This window comes from Papio anubis, chromosome 1 (assembly GCF_008728515.1).
Source record: "Papio anubis isolate 15944 chromosome 1, Panubis1.0, whole genome shotgun sequence".
In the NCBI taxonomy this organism is placed as follows: Eukaryota; Metazoa; Chordata; class Mammalia; order Primates; family Cercopithecidae; genus Papio; species Papio anubis.
The window spans coordinates 114,269,591-114,282,647 of NC_044976.1; the positions used below are offsets into that span (position 1 = coordinate 114,269,591).

General features: G+C 40.5%; 1 long non-coding RNA gene across 2 annotated transcripts in view; it reads right to left on the bottom strand.

Annotated features, from left to right (window-relative positions):
• Positions 1-13,057, bottom strand: part of LOC108581082 — a 50,979-nt gene that overhangs the window by 23,249 nt on the left and 14,673 nt on the right. Inside the window, exon 4 of one of the 2 annotated variants that reach the window (XR_004176967.1) lies at positions 9,692-9,772. This is a non-coding gene — a long non-coding RNA (uncharacterized LOC108581082). Of the gene's footprint in view, positions 1-6,178; positions 9,773-13,057 lie in introns of those variants that run through there. The other variant, XR_001892893.3, reaches the window with a different exon arrangement.

A 13,057-nucleotide genomic window follows, 5' to 3' on the forward strand; every position in this document is an offset into this window, starting at 1 on the left:
GATCACAAGGTCAGGAGATCGAGACCATCCTGGCTAACACAGTGAGACCCCGTCTCTACTAAAAATACAAAAAATTAGCCGGGCGTGGTGGTGGGCGCCTGTGGTCCCAGCTACTCAGGAGGCTGAGGCAGGAGAATGGCGTGAACCTGGGAGGCAGAGCTTGGCTTGCAGTGAGCCAAGATCGCACCACTGCACTTCAGCCTGGACAGCAGAGCAAGACTCCGTCTCAAAAAAAAAATATATATATATATCTATATCTATCTATCTATCTATCTATCTATCTATATATCTATCTATCTATATATATATATATAAAATCAGGCAGCAGATTAGGAAAAAAAAAAGAAAAGTTTATCTTCTAATGATTGCTATTTGTCCAATAATTAGACATATTTTTTCTTAGTAGTAACAAAGTCATATATTATTTATTATGTGCAATATATATCCTACCTATATCCTAAAATATCCAGGTTCAGATCAGATATTTTTATATTTACTGAACTTTGGTTCTACTGCAATTTTTATACAACACACATATCCCTTTGCTCATTCATTCACGGTTTTGATATCCTAGATTAGTTATCTTTATATTCTAGCTGTAATATAGGAATTAAAGAAGAGTTGCAAAAAGTAGCTGGGAACAGTGGCTCATACTTGTAATCCCAGCACTTTGGGAGGCTGAGGCAGGAGGATTGCATAAGCCAGGAGTTGGAGACCAGTCTGGGCAACATAGGGATACCTCGTCTCTATAAAAAATTTAAAAATTAGCTGGGGATGGTGGCAAGTGCCAGTATTTCCAGCTTCTAGGGAGGCTGAGGCAGGAGGATTGCTTGAGCCCAGGAGTTGAGGCTGCAATGAACCATGATGGAGCCACTGCACTGTATTCTGGGTGACAGAGTGAGACCCTGTCTCAAATTTTAAAAAGTGGCAAAAAGGAAAGTGAGGATTTTGCACATTAGCCCATGGGTTTTTTAAGGACTTTTACAAATACTTGAGACCTGAAAAAAAAAAAAAGTCTCTAAAACAACCAAAGCAAATTAGGTATTTGATATGCTGTAGGGTAGGGTAGTGGGGCTCCAAAGAAAATGTGCTTAGAACCTATGCAAGTCTCCTGGGGAAATGATCTCCGATCTACTTTGTTCTTAGTCTACAGCTTGAGCTAACTGGGAGTATTGGCTGATACAGCACAATGCAGAATGGCAGAGAATTAGAAAGCATAATGCTGAAAGCTATAGTGGAGACTCTCTATCCACGTTTTCAAACTGTGCCTCAGATGCAAAAGGAAGACAGAGGCAGTAGATTGCTGGTCCAATCCTTATAACTTCCTGTCATTACTGGTATCAGAGAAGCTCTACTTGGATCTATTTGAAGTACTGGGATTCTCTGTAGTTTTGTTTGAAAAATGAGTTCACAGCTTAATGTTAGAAAACCACTGATCTATTCTAACTTCATCATTTTAGTAAAGAGTGCTCTGAGGTTCAAATAATTTAAATAAATAAATTACCCAAGGTCTCCCAACTAGCTAGTAAAGCCAGATTTCCAGAATCCCATCCCAGTTCAAGACTATTTCTTCATGCAGAGACTGAGCTGTCCCGATCTCATGTTGACAGGTGTTGCTGCTATCTTGGGAGGCATTTGGGTTTTGCTAGAGCAGTTGAAGTATAGTTTCATCACCTGTTCCCATGTGCTGTTTTTCAGGCCAAGGCCACATTCTGGAACTTGGAGGATATCTTTTTGAAGGGCTCAGAGATGCTAACTCTGTGATGCTAACTAGGGGAATAAAAATCATTTTATCTCATTTTTATTACATGGGTTACCCTCCAACTTCCACCCCTTAACAGAAAGGGGTGTTCTCTTCTCTTAAGGGGTGGAACTTCCTGTTTCAACTTCCTGTTTCCCAATGAGGAAAATAAAAATAGCTAAAAAGAAACCTAATAAGCAAAAAATACAACAAAACCAGAAAGTATATACAGGAGTAAAAGAGTTTATTTATGATGGCAGAAGAATAACTAATGACCAAATATAATTTTATTAATCAACCATAAAGGCTGTAACTGCACTGTCTGATATGGTAGCCACTACCCACTTGGGGCTACTGCACACATGAAAGATGGCTGGTCCAAATTGATATGTCATAGAAGCATACAATACACACCAGAATTACGACTTAATATGAAAAATAAAATAATATAAACTCTCTCAATAATTATTCTTTTTTGTTTGTTTGAGATGGAATCTTGCTCTTGTTGCCCAGGCTTGAGTACAATGGCACCATCTCGGCTCTCTGCAACCTCTGCCTCCTGGGTTCAAGCGATTCTTCTGCCTCAGTCTCCTGAGTAGCTGGGATTACAGGAACCTGCCACCACGCCTGGCTAATTTTTTGTATTTTAAGTAGAGATGGGGTTTCACCATGTTGGCTAGGCTGGTCTTGAACTCCTGACCTCAGGTGATCCACCCGCCTCAGCCTCCCAAAGTGCTGGGATTATAGGTGTGAGCCACTGTGCCCACCCTCAATAATTATTCATTTTATTGATTCATGTTGAAATGACAGTATTTTGAACATACAGAATTAAACAAGCCATATTACTAAAATTAATTTCACTTGCTTTTTTGCTTTTACTAGAAAAATTTCAATGACATGCTTAAATATAATGCTCACATTATATTTCTATTGGACAGCACTGGTCTGAGAGTAACTAATATATGTCCATAACAACTGAGCTGAGAAGGCCGGGGCTCATTACAGAAATAGCTTCCTACCTGCCTGGCCACAGACTAAGGTCTCCTTCAAGGAGCAGCTCCAGGCTCTGCACTCAGGCTTTCAGTGGAGGCCAGACACTTATGTACCTTCAGGGAGTGGTCATTACAGTTATTTCCTTAAGCGTAACTTGACTTTTACCTGGGGTTATGCAGTTTGGCTGGTTTTCAGGGTTATTAAATAACAGCTTAATGAGCAAACACCATTCAAATTGATTTTCAAGTTCCAGTTCTGTGGAGTGGAAGTAGAAAAACACAACACTCCCTGCCGTGAATTTCTACTGCCTCTAGACAAACAGAACTAGATCTTATAAGACCCAAAACAAATTAAAGGGTGTTGCTCAGAACTCTGCCAAATAGAAATCTCTGGAAGTTTTATTTTCTGACATCTCTAAAAGAGATTTTTAATCAGGTAAAGACTTAATTTATGTTTAGTTTCACTGGAGACCCCTTTCGAAAGAGATGCTGATACGGTTTGTTCTGTGTCCCCACCCAAGTCTCATGTCGAATTGTGATCTCTACATGTTGAAGGTGGGGCATGGGAGGTGACTGGATCATGGGGGTGGTTTTTAACAGTTCAGTATCATCCCCCTAGTGCTGTCTCATGACAGAATTCTCATGAGATCTGGTGGCATTTAACAGTGTGTGGCCCCTCCCCATTTGCTCCTATTCTCTCTCCTGCTCCACCATGGGAAAATGTGCCTCATTCCCCTCTGCCTTCCTGATTGTTTCCTGAGGCCTCCCAGTTATATTTCCTGTTAAGCCTGCAGAACTGTGAGTCAATTAAACCTGTTTTCTTTATAAATTACCCAGTCTCAGGTAGTTCTTTACAGGTGCCTGAGAGGAAACAAAGTTGAAGTTGGCTTACAATATACTTTCTCTCCCTTCTAAAAATCAAGTTTTGGATCTAGGAGAAATATGAGGCATTATACCGACAGTTGAAGTTTGATTAGCATTGAAAATTGCTAGAGCTCTGAAGGCAAAAAAAAAAAAAAAAAAGTAGTTATTAGAATTCTAAAAAACAAACAAAGCCAATACCCCAAACAAACAAACACATGTTGGTTTCAGGAGGCAGTGAGATAGAAATTCACATTTGAAATAGACCTGCAGTAGGCTCAGTAATGGGCCTCGAAGCCATACATAACAATCCCTGGAACCCGTGAGTACACAGCCACACAAGGGGCCTTGCGGATGTGTTAAATTAAGGATCCTGATAGCAGAAGATGAGCATGGCTTATTCAGGTGGGCCCTAAATGTAATTGTGTAATCAAAAGGAAGCAGAAAGAGATTTGACCACACAAGTGGAGAAAGCACACACAGAGAAGGTAATGGGACCGCAGAAGCAGAGAGTGGAGTGAAGTAACATAAGCCAAGAAATGCTGGCAGCCCCAGAAGCTGGAAGAGGCAGGGAAGAATTCTCCCCTGGAGCTTCCAGGAGGAACCATTCCTGCAGACCCCTTGATTTTTGCCCTGTAAGACTCATTTCGAACTTCTGACGTCTAGAACTGTAAGAAGAGTAAATGTCTGTTGTTTTTAGCCACAACATTTGTGGCGACTTGTTACATATAGCAGCAATAGGAAATGAATACAGGAGCCCAATGACTTACTTGGCAAAATTAATCTACAGGCTGAATATTTTTTTCCTTCACGTTAATTTGTATAGGCTTAAAGCATAGAAAAAAGAAATCTCTAAGACAAAGTTCTTGGGAGAACACATCAGAGAAAATGTTCCAATCTGCATTTGCTCCTTTACTTCTGCTTATTTTTTATCCCATTCTCTAGCCTTCCCATTCCTTTCTTTCCTCTTTCCTTCCCTTTCCCTCCACCTTCAGCTAAGTAATCTTTCAGATGCAACTTTAGATTTACTTTTATGTCTGGCTTGGCAAACCTCCATAATGTTAACACAAACATTCCAGTTTCCCTTTAAGATACATATGGCGTGACAGTCAATAAATTTATCAGCTCTGCTTTATTGTAAATATTCCTTTATTCAATAAATAGGATTTACCAACTATGTCCTAGGCCCTGTGCTAGATTCTGGGCAAACAACAGTGAACAAAGTAGATGTTGTCCCTGCCTTTATTTACAGATTAGTAAAGGAGATAGACTAAAGTAAGTAAATAAATAAATGCATGAAATTACCAACTGTGGTTAAATGCTCTGACAGGCACAAAGAGAGTGCAACAACAGGGAATAACAGAGCTGGCCTCTCTTGGGCAGTGGCATTTGTGTTGTAAAGGTGCTCTCCTTGTAAAGAGCAAGATGGGGGTGGAGAGAGCATCCCACATGGAGGGACCAGAGACCGATAGGGAAAGAACTTACCAGTCAAGGAACTGCAACAAATCCCATCTGGGCAGAGCACAGGAGAGGGGAGGAGCTGTGGGACAAGATGAAGTGAGAGAGGCAGGCAGGGGACAGATGACACAGGGATTTAAGGAATATCTCTGTTCCCTTCTCTCTTAGTGAACAGACTGAAATGTCAGGAACTAGGAAGCCTCTAGCACGAAATATGCTAATAATTTAATCTTTGCCGGTAGAGATGCACTCCTTAAAGTTTGCAGAGTTTACCTCGATATCCTCTACCCTTTAAGAAGTCCTTTAAACCACTATCAATTAACATTTTGGTGAGAATTAGTTTTCTGGACTCTTTTTATTTATTCAACATTCATTGCATGCCCTCTTTGTGCCAGACAGCCATTTGGGGTGCTGTATGTGTTCCGGGTGTTGAGGATTGGCACGCCCCATCTCTCCTCTCATGGAGCCCAGGTATGGTAAAGTGCTATGAGGTAAAATGACAGGGAGCCAATAAAAGTGTGTCACAGGTTCTGGCCTGACCTGAGCAAAGGAAGAAGGCTTCAAGGCAGAAGTAGCACTTAAGCAGGGAAGTGAATGATGCCAGGCTGGTTAACAGGTTGGTGTGGGTATAGAGGGAGAAGGAAGAGGGGTATTCCAGGAGGAAAGGGTCCTATAGGTTCAGCATACTAGAGAAGCTTCAAGAAGTCCAATGCACTACCCCTGGAGTGGGGAGAGTGAAGGAGAGAATGGAGGAAAGGGAACCTGAGGGGTAACTGCAGTGGAGTGCAGGGTTTTGGAGGTGCTGGTAAATGCATTTGGACTCTAGGAACAGAGAAAGTGTTAACAGGTTATAAGCAGATGAGTGATAAGATCGAGTCTGCATTAAAAAAAACAAAAACAAAAAAACAAAAAAACAATCACAGGCCGGGCGCGGTGGCTCACACCTGTAATCCCAGCACTTTGGGAGGCCGAGGTGGGCGGATCATGTGATCAGGTGATCAAGACCATCCTGGCTAACATGGTGAAACGCGATCTCTACTAAAAATACAAAAAATTACCCAGACGTGGCACGTGCCTGTAGTCCCAGCAACTTGGGAGGCTGAAACAGGAGAATTGCTTGAACCTGGGAGGTGGAGGTTGCAATGAGCTGAGACCATGCCACTGCACTCCAGACTGGGCGACAGAGTGAGTCTCCGTCTCAAAAAAAAAAAATCATTACATATTGGTGTGGAGAAGGGGACTGGAGGTAAAGAAGAATGAACTCGAGAGAACATTCAGGAGATGATTACTGACATCTAGGCAAGAGACGATGGTAGCTTAGAAGAGAATGATGGCAGTGGAGATTCCTAATTGCAGAACCTACTTGATCTTTGCATCTATGCTTATTCACAATTCAGGTTAAATATAAAGTATTTAGCAATGGTATTTGGTATTATTCACATATTGGGTATGATTTTCATTCCTTTTCAAGAAGCAGAATTTTATTTTTTATATAAGTGAAGCTAATTTCAACTTCAAGCCCCCATTCTTCTGGAAGCTGAACATTTGCTTTTAGTCAATTTGAGGTCTCTCCATTCCTTCCTCAGTATTACAGCTTAATTAGAAGAGGGAGGTCTGTTTGGATCTTGTACAAGGTGGGTGTGGGTGGATACTCTGGTCTCCTTGCTCGTGCATCTACTCTGGAATCCACTGACACACCCTTGGTCCCATGGAGCCTATGATTTACTCAGACTTCTGCTGTACCCTTTTTGTCCCATCTTGATACTTTTTCAGGTCCACTGATCCCTACACCATGTCTCGACTATTCTCTAAATGCTTAGAAAATGTCCTAATTCTTCTAAAACAATCTGGCTGTGGGTAACATCTGAGGCTGTCTCAGCCCTGCTACATCAACATGCCAAGTATACCTCTTCTTCTCTAGAACCCGGCTGGTGTGCAGGACCAATAGTTTCTTACTGGATCTTGGGAACAGATTCAAGAGATATTTAGAAGGAAAAAAAGGATTATCTTTGATGATTCATATATATCAGAGGTGAAGTTTCAGGAATGAGTCCCCCCCACCGCCTTTTTTTTGTATGGGGAACAGGATGCTATCTTTTAATGAGACAGGAACCTTGGAAGAGGAGCAGATGTAGTGCATGGGCTGGAGTCATAAGGTCACTTTTGAACACAATATGTGTGAGATATCCAAAAAGAGAGACTGAGGAAGTAGTTGGCATTGAGGACAGGGATCTGAAGCTTGGACGAGAGGTCTGGGGTTGAGAATACACAGGTTTTTTGTTTGTTTGTTTGTTTTGTTTTGTTTTGTGTTGTGTTGTTTTCAGTGTAAAATCGGGGGTAATGGAAGCCATGGGACAGACATCATGGGATTCCCTGGAGAAAGAGAATATAGAACAAAATGAGAAAAGGGATTGAGGAAACATCTCTGAGTAATATTTAAGGATTGGCTAGGAGATGGAAAACCTGCAAAATAATCATGGAGGTAAGAGGAAAACAAGGAGAATGTCATGAAACAAAAGCTACAGAAGTGAGTGCTTCCAGAGCGTAGGGGTGGTTAACAGTGTTAAATGCCACCGCCAAGAAGTCAAGTAAGATGAAAACTGAAAAGTATCCTTTGGATTTAGAAGTTACTGGTTATCTCAGAAAAAGCAGTTCCAAGGTATGAAAGAGGCAAAAGCCAAGTTGAAGAGTCTACTTTGAACATGTGGGGCATTCACAGAAACTTCAGAAATCATGCCTTTCTAGGAGAAGTAAACTGGCCCTGTAGTAAAGGTTACTCTAAATTCACTCCAACAAAGCTTAAGAACAAGTTTCCAAAGACTCAAGCTAATGCACAAGTAAATTAGTTGCCTGCTAGAAAAAACTCTACCACCCCTTAAGACAACAAATTCCAATGCTCAATAAAAAAATTTCAGTATCCAATAAGAAACTTACAGTATCCAATAAGAAATTACTATATATGAGAAGAAGTAGGAAATTGAGACCTATAACCAGGAGAAAAATTAGTCAATAGAAACAAATCCAGAAATGAAGGATGATAGAGCAGCAGATGAGGGGACAAGGACTTCAAGTTAGTTATTGTAAATATGTTCATGTATTTAAAGGAAAATGAGTATAACGAGCAGTGGAAGCTATTAAAAAAATACTACAAGCAATCATATCAAAGTTCTTTTTTCATAAGACTCCCCCTCCAACCAATGCTATAACCAGCCCTCTCGCCTCTTTTCTGTAAAGTATTTTGTTTCATGTAACTTTGTACTTTTGGTTCTCTGTATGCAAGTATTTTAAAATTTTCTTGGGGAACATATCATATATATTCCTAAAGAAAGAATATATATTCTCTTGAAAGGTGCCAGAGAAGTAGGGAGGTGGGTATGATTGTGATTGAACTCCAGATGCCCCTCTGTCCTAAACAGCCACTGTTTGTAGGAAGTTTGAGACTTCCTGGTCTCCTACAGAGCAGCTGGCTGGGGCTCAAGGGACACACCTTGGTGTTTCAGGTCCATCTGTCTGATTGGCCCATCTGACCCTGAGGTGTAATAATCCTGAGCCTCACTGAAGCAGGTTGTCATAACTCCTTTTTTCCTCTTTTAAACCCTTCCTTGGGAGCTTTAAGGGCACCTTTTAAGGTACCTGTAAAATTAAAAGAGAAATATATATATATATTTTAAAAGAGAAATATTAATGAAAAGGAAAACATTAAACTTCAAGAACTCATATGAAATATTTGTGAAAATCTTTATCACAGCTAAGTTGGGCTTAAGTCAAATCAAACAATTTAGGATTAAAGGAGAAGGGCTGAGTCTTCTCTCCTTGCTGTGTATCTGCATCAAGGAGGTATAAGTTTTTCCTAAAGATATTCATCCCATTAACATTGATCTCAAAGATGAATTTGCAAATTTGAAATCTCTCATATTGTCAGCTTTTCTAAATATGTTCATATGGTGGAGAACTCATGAGGCTTACATTACTTTAGTCCATGGATCACTTTATAAACACTACTAAGCTTAAACTTTAAAATTATAAATTATTGGACACATTTTTACTTAGAATTGTTAACTGGAAATTCATTTATTTCTGCCCTGTTCCATGCCAGTAGGGGAATTAGAGATCATGTTTTTAGCTACTCCCTGGATGAAGGAAAATAGAAACGTGGGTCTCAGTTGAGTGCACCAAGCTGTCATGCTCATATTTGGTGCCAGCTGGTCACCTGTTGGCAGTGCCAGTAGAGAGCCCTGGGACTAAATTCATCCTGCCTTCTACATCCAACATCAATAGACCAGCTCTGTCAGAACGTCTATTCCCCGTGCAAACCACTTCATTAAATAGAAAACCTCTCTTTTTAAGTGATGTCTAGTTATCAGCTTGCATTTTAATATCTAACAAATTAAAAACTACATTAACTTTGAGGCAATATTTTTCCATTCTATGCTGTTTTAAGAGACACCCATCTTCTTGCCACAGAGCACAATTTTGTCTCACAAACATACAGCTGAAAAGGGCAATGACAAAAATAAGAATACAAAAATGAAACAAGTCACTTCAAATATCTTTATTAGTTATTACTTCTATTAGTGCATTTTATGTCATAGATATTTTGTTCCTAAAATCTCATCTTCTTTATTTTTCCTTCACCTACCTTAGTTCTTATTTTATCCTCAATGGGCATGTCTCCACCATGGAAGGAAGATGAAGAAATAGAAAACCGGTCACCAGGACACTGTAAAAAGCAAATGACACATCATTAGAAACACAGTCATTTAACAGATCAGGCTGAGAATATATCATTAACAACCCAGACAGAAGATCATCATCTTCCATCATCATTTGAAATTAAAAAGTACCTCCAAAGGAATTGTTTACTGCTTCGCCTGCAAAAAGTGCTACAAACAGTAAACCAAAGAGACAAAACAGCCTTTAGTGGATTGTTAGAGCACTTAAGGAGGTGTAAATTGTAATTAGCCATATGCTAGACTTTCACAGTCCAATAAGAAATATGCCTGATGGTACAGCATCTCCCTGGCCCAGTTTTTCAGGTCAAAAGCAGAATGGCTGTTCAGTAAGGAATAAGCCACAAAGGAGAGCTACAAAACTATTCCATTCTCTGGCATCCAACACAACAGGTCAGAACTCTTTCTGCACATGTTTGTGATGGCAGTCATGTTGCTGAGTTGCTCTGGATGCCCACCCAGAGTTTCTGCGTTCGAAGGTGGGAGGGAAGGCCCTGTTCAGCTCAAGTGGCAACCCTAAAATCATTGTGGGTCACAGGACACATTAACCCTGTTCACAAAGGAATCAGAGTGCAAATGTGTTACAAAGATAATGCTGTTCTACGTTAATATTGACAAAGTGGTTCAGAGCTGGGGACCTATATATCTGAGAGTGGTCTCAGGTACTGGCAGAACAAAACACAAACTTTTGAGAACTTGGTTTCATGTACTTCTCTGTTGACTGTGTGACTTTCAGTATGTCTCTTAACCATCTTTAGCATATTTTTTAACTTCCCATAGCCTTAATTTATCATTTTTATCATATGGGGGTTGGACTTGGTGATTTTTTTAAAAAGCGGCATTCAAAATATATTTGTGTATAAGTGCACATTTTCCTGTACCCTCATATTTCTGAGAAATCCCATCACTTTCATTGGCTTTGCAAAAGGTTCAGGGACTAAGAAAAGATGAAGGAATAATCTTGGCTCTGGCAGATTAACTGTAGAAGTAGAAAATGAAACAGAATATTCAAAGTCTTGTGCTGGAACAAATAACTTTCAGGATTTGATTTGCATTGTTTGGCTGAGAATAAGATGCTTCTTATGCAAATGAAGACTGATAAAGGATGAGTTTATATTGTTTAAAATGCAATATGATCTTTTGGCTCAAAGAGCTGTATGCCAGTAAATTAGGGATTAATTTGGTTCTGAAAATCATGCAAATTCTCTTTGTGAATTTGTGCATTAATGTAACTTTCTACTAAGTGATTTTCACTAGAGGGAGATAAGATTTGGCTACATTCTTAAGGCAGCTAAACACAGGGACAAGAGCCATGAGAATGAAGAAGACTTAATGGATATCATCCTTATAAAAATCTATTTGGTTCACATTGCTATCGGTTTTTTTGGTTTATTATTTTATTATTAATTTTGAGACAGAGTCTTGCTTTGTGACTCAGGCTGGAGTGCAGTGGTACGGTCAGGGCTCACTGCAATGTTGACCTTCCTGGCTCAAGAGATCCTCCCACCTCAGCTTTCCAAGTAGCTGGGATTACAGGTGCATGCCACCATGCCCGGCTAATTTTTAAAAATATTTTGTACAGATGAGGTCTCATTATGTTGCCCAGGCTAGTCTTGAATGTCTGGACTCAAATGATCCTTCCACCTTGGCCTCCCAAAGTGTTGAGATTACAGGCGTGAGTCATAAGGCCTGGATATCACATTGCTTATGTTTTTATTTCATGATCAGATAATAGAGCAAGTGTGCAATTTCCACAATCTACAACTTCATTCTCTTTCTCCTTGCCATCATCCCACCCATCCCACCTAGAACTGCTGCCAAGAAGGAAAAGTCTTCACTGGAATGCAAGCTCCACAAGCGAGAATTTTTGTCAGGTTTAACACTGTATTATCTCTAGAACAGTGCTCAGTACAGAGTAGGTCCTCAGCAACCATGTGTTGAATGCATTCCAATACTGATGATTTTCAGAATGGTTTAGGATTTGTGACCTCTCCTTTCTGAGCCTGAGTAGATTAAGTGTATCAAACTTGATTCTCTGTAATCTACTTAGGTTTCCTATTTTCTAAAAGCAATGGAGAGGGAGAGAGATCATTATGGCAGACGGGAGGCAGAACTAGATTATTCAGATGGACAGAGCAGCGTGCAGAGGCTTGCACTGTGAATTTCAGCTCCAGATCGACTGCTAGCACAAGCCAGCAATCCCGAAAGGACCCACAGACCCTCTGAAGGAAGCTGACTGCTCCTGCAGGACCCAGGAGATACCCTAAATACTCAGCCACAGCAAGACCCCCACAAGGAGAGTCTGAACTCAGACAGGCCTAGCCCTGACCCCACCTGATGGTCCTTCCCTACCCACCCTGGTAGCTGAAGACAAAGGTCATATAATCTTGGGAGTTCTAGGGCCCCACCCACCATCCATTCCTCTCCATACTACCATAGCTGATGCTCTCTGGAGGAGGCCAACCAGCACAAAAAATAGAGCATTAAACCACCAAAGCTAAGAACCTTCACGGAGTTCATTGCACCCTCACTGGAACAGGCTCTGGTATCCACGGCTAAGAGACCCAGAGACAGTTTACATCACAGGACTCTGTGCAGACAACCCCCAGTACCAGCCCGGAGCCAGGTCTCCCTGGGTGGCTAGACATAGAAGAGAGACAACTATCACTGCAGTTTGGCTCACAGGAAGCTACATCCATAGGAAAAGGGGGAGAGTACTACATCAAGGGAACACATCGTGGGACAAAAGAATCTAAACAACAGCCTTCAGCCCTAGACATTCCCTCTGACAGAGCCTACCCAAATGAGAAGGAGCCAGAAAATCAACTCTTACAAGGCTCTTTAACACCCCCCAGAAATCACACCAGTTCACCAGCAATGAATCCAAACCAAGAAGAAATCCTTGATTTGCCTGAAAAAGAATTCAGAAGGTTAATTATTAACCTAATTAGGGAGGCAACAGGGAAAGACAAAGCCCAATGCAAGGAAATCCAAAAAATGATACAAGAATTGACGGGAAAAATATTCAAGGAAAATAGCTTAAAGAAAAAAACAATAAAAAATTCAGGGAACATTGGAGATACTTATAGAAATGCAAAATGCTCTGGGAAGTCTCAGCAACAGAATTGAACAAGTAGAAGAAGGAAATTCAGAGTTCGAAGACCAGGTCTTCGAATTAACCCAATCCAACAAAGGCAAATAAAAAAGAATAAGAAAATATGAACAAAGCCTCCAAAAAAAGTCTGGGATTATGTTAAGTAACCAAACCTAAGAAT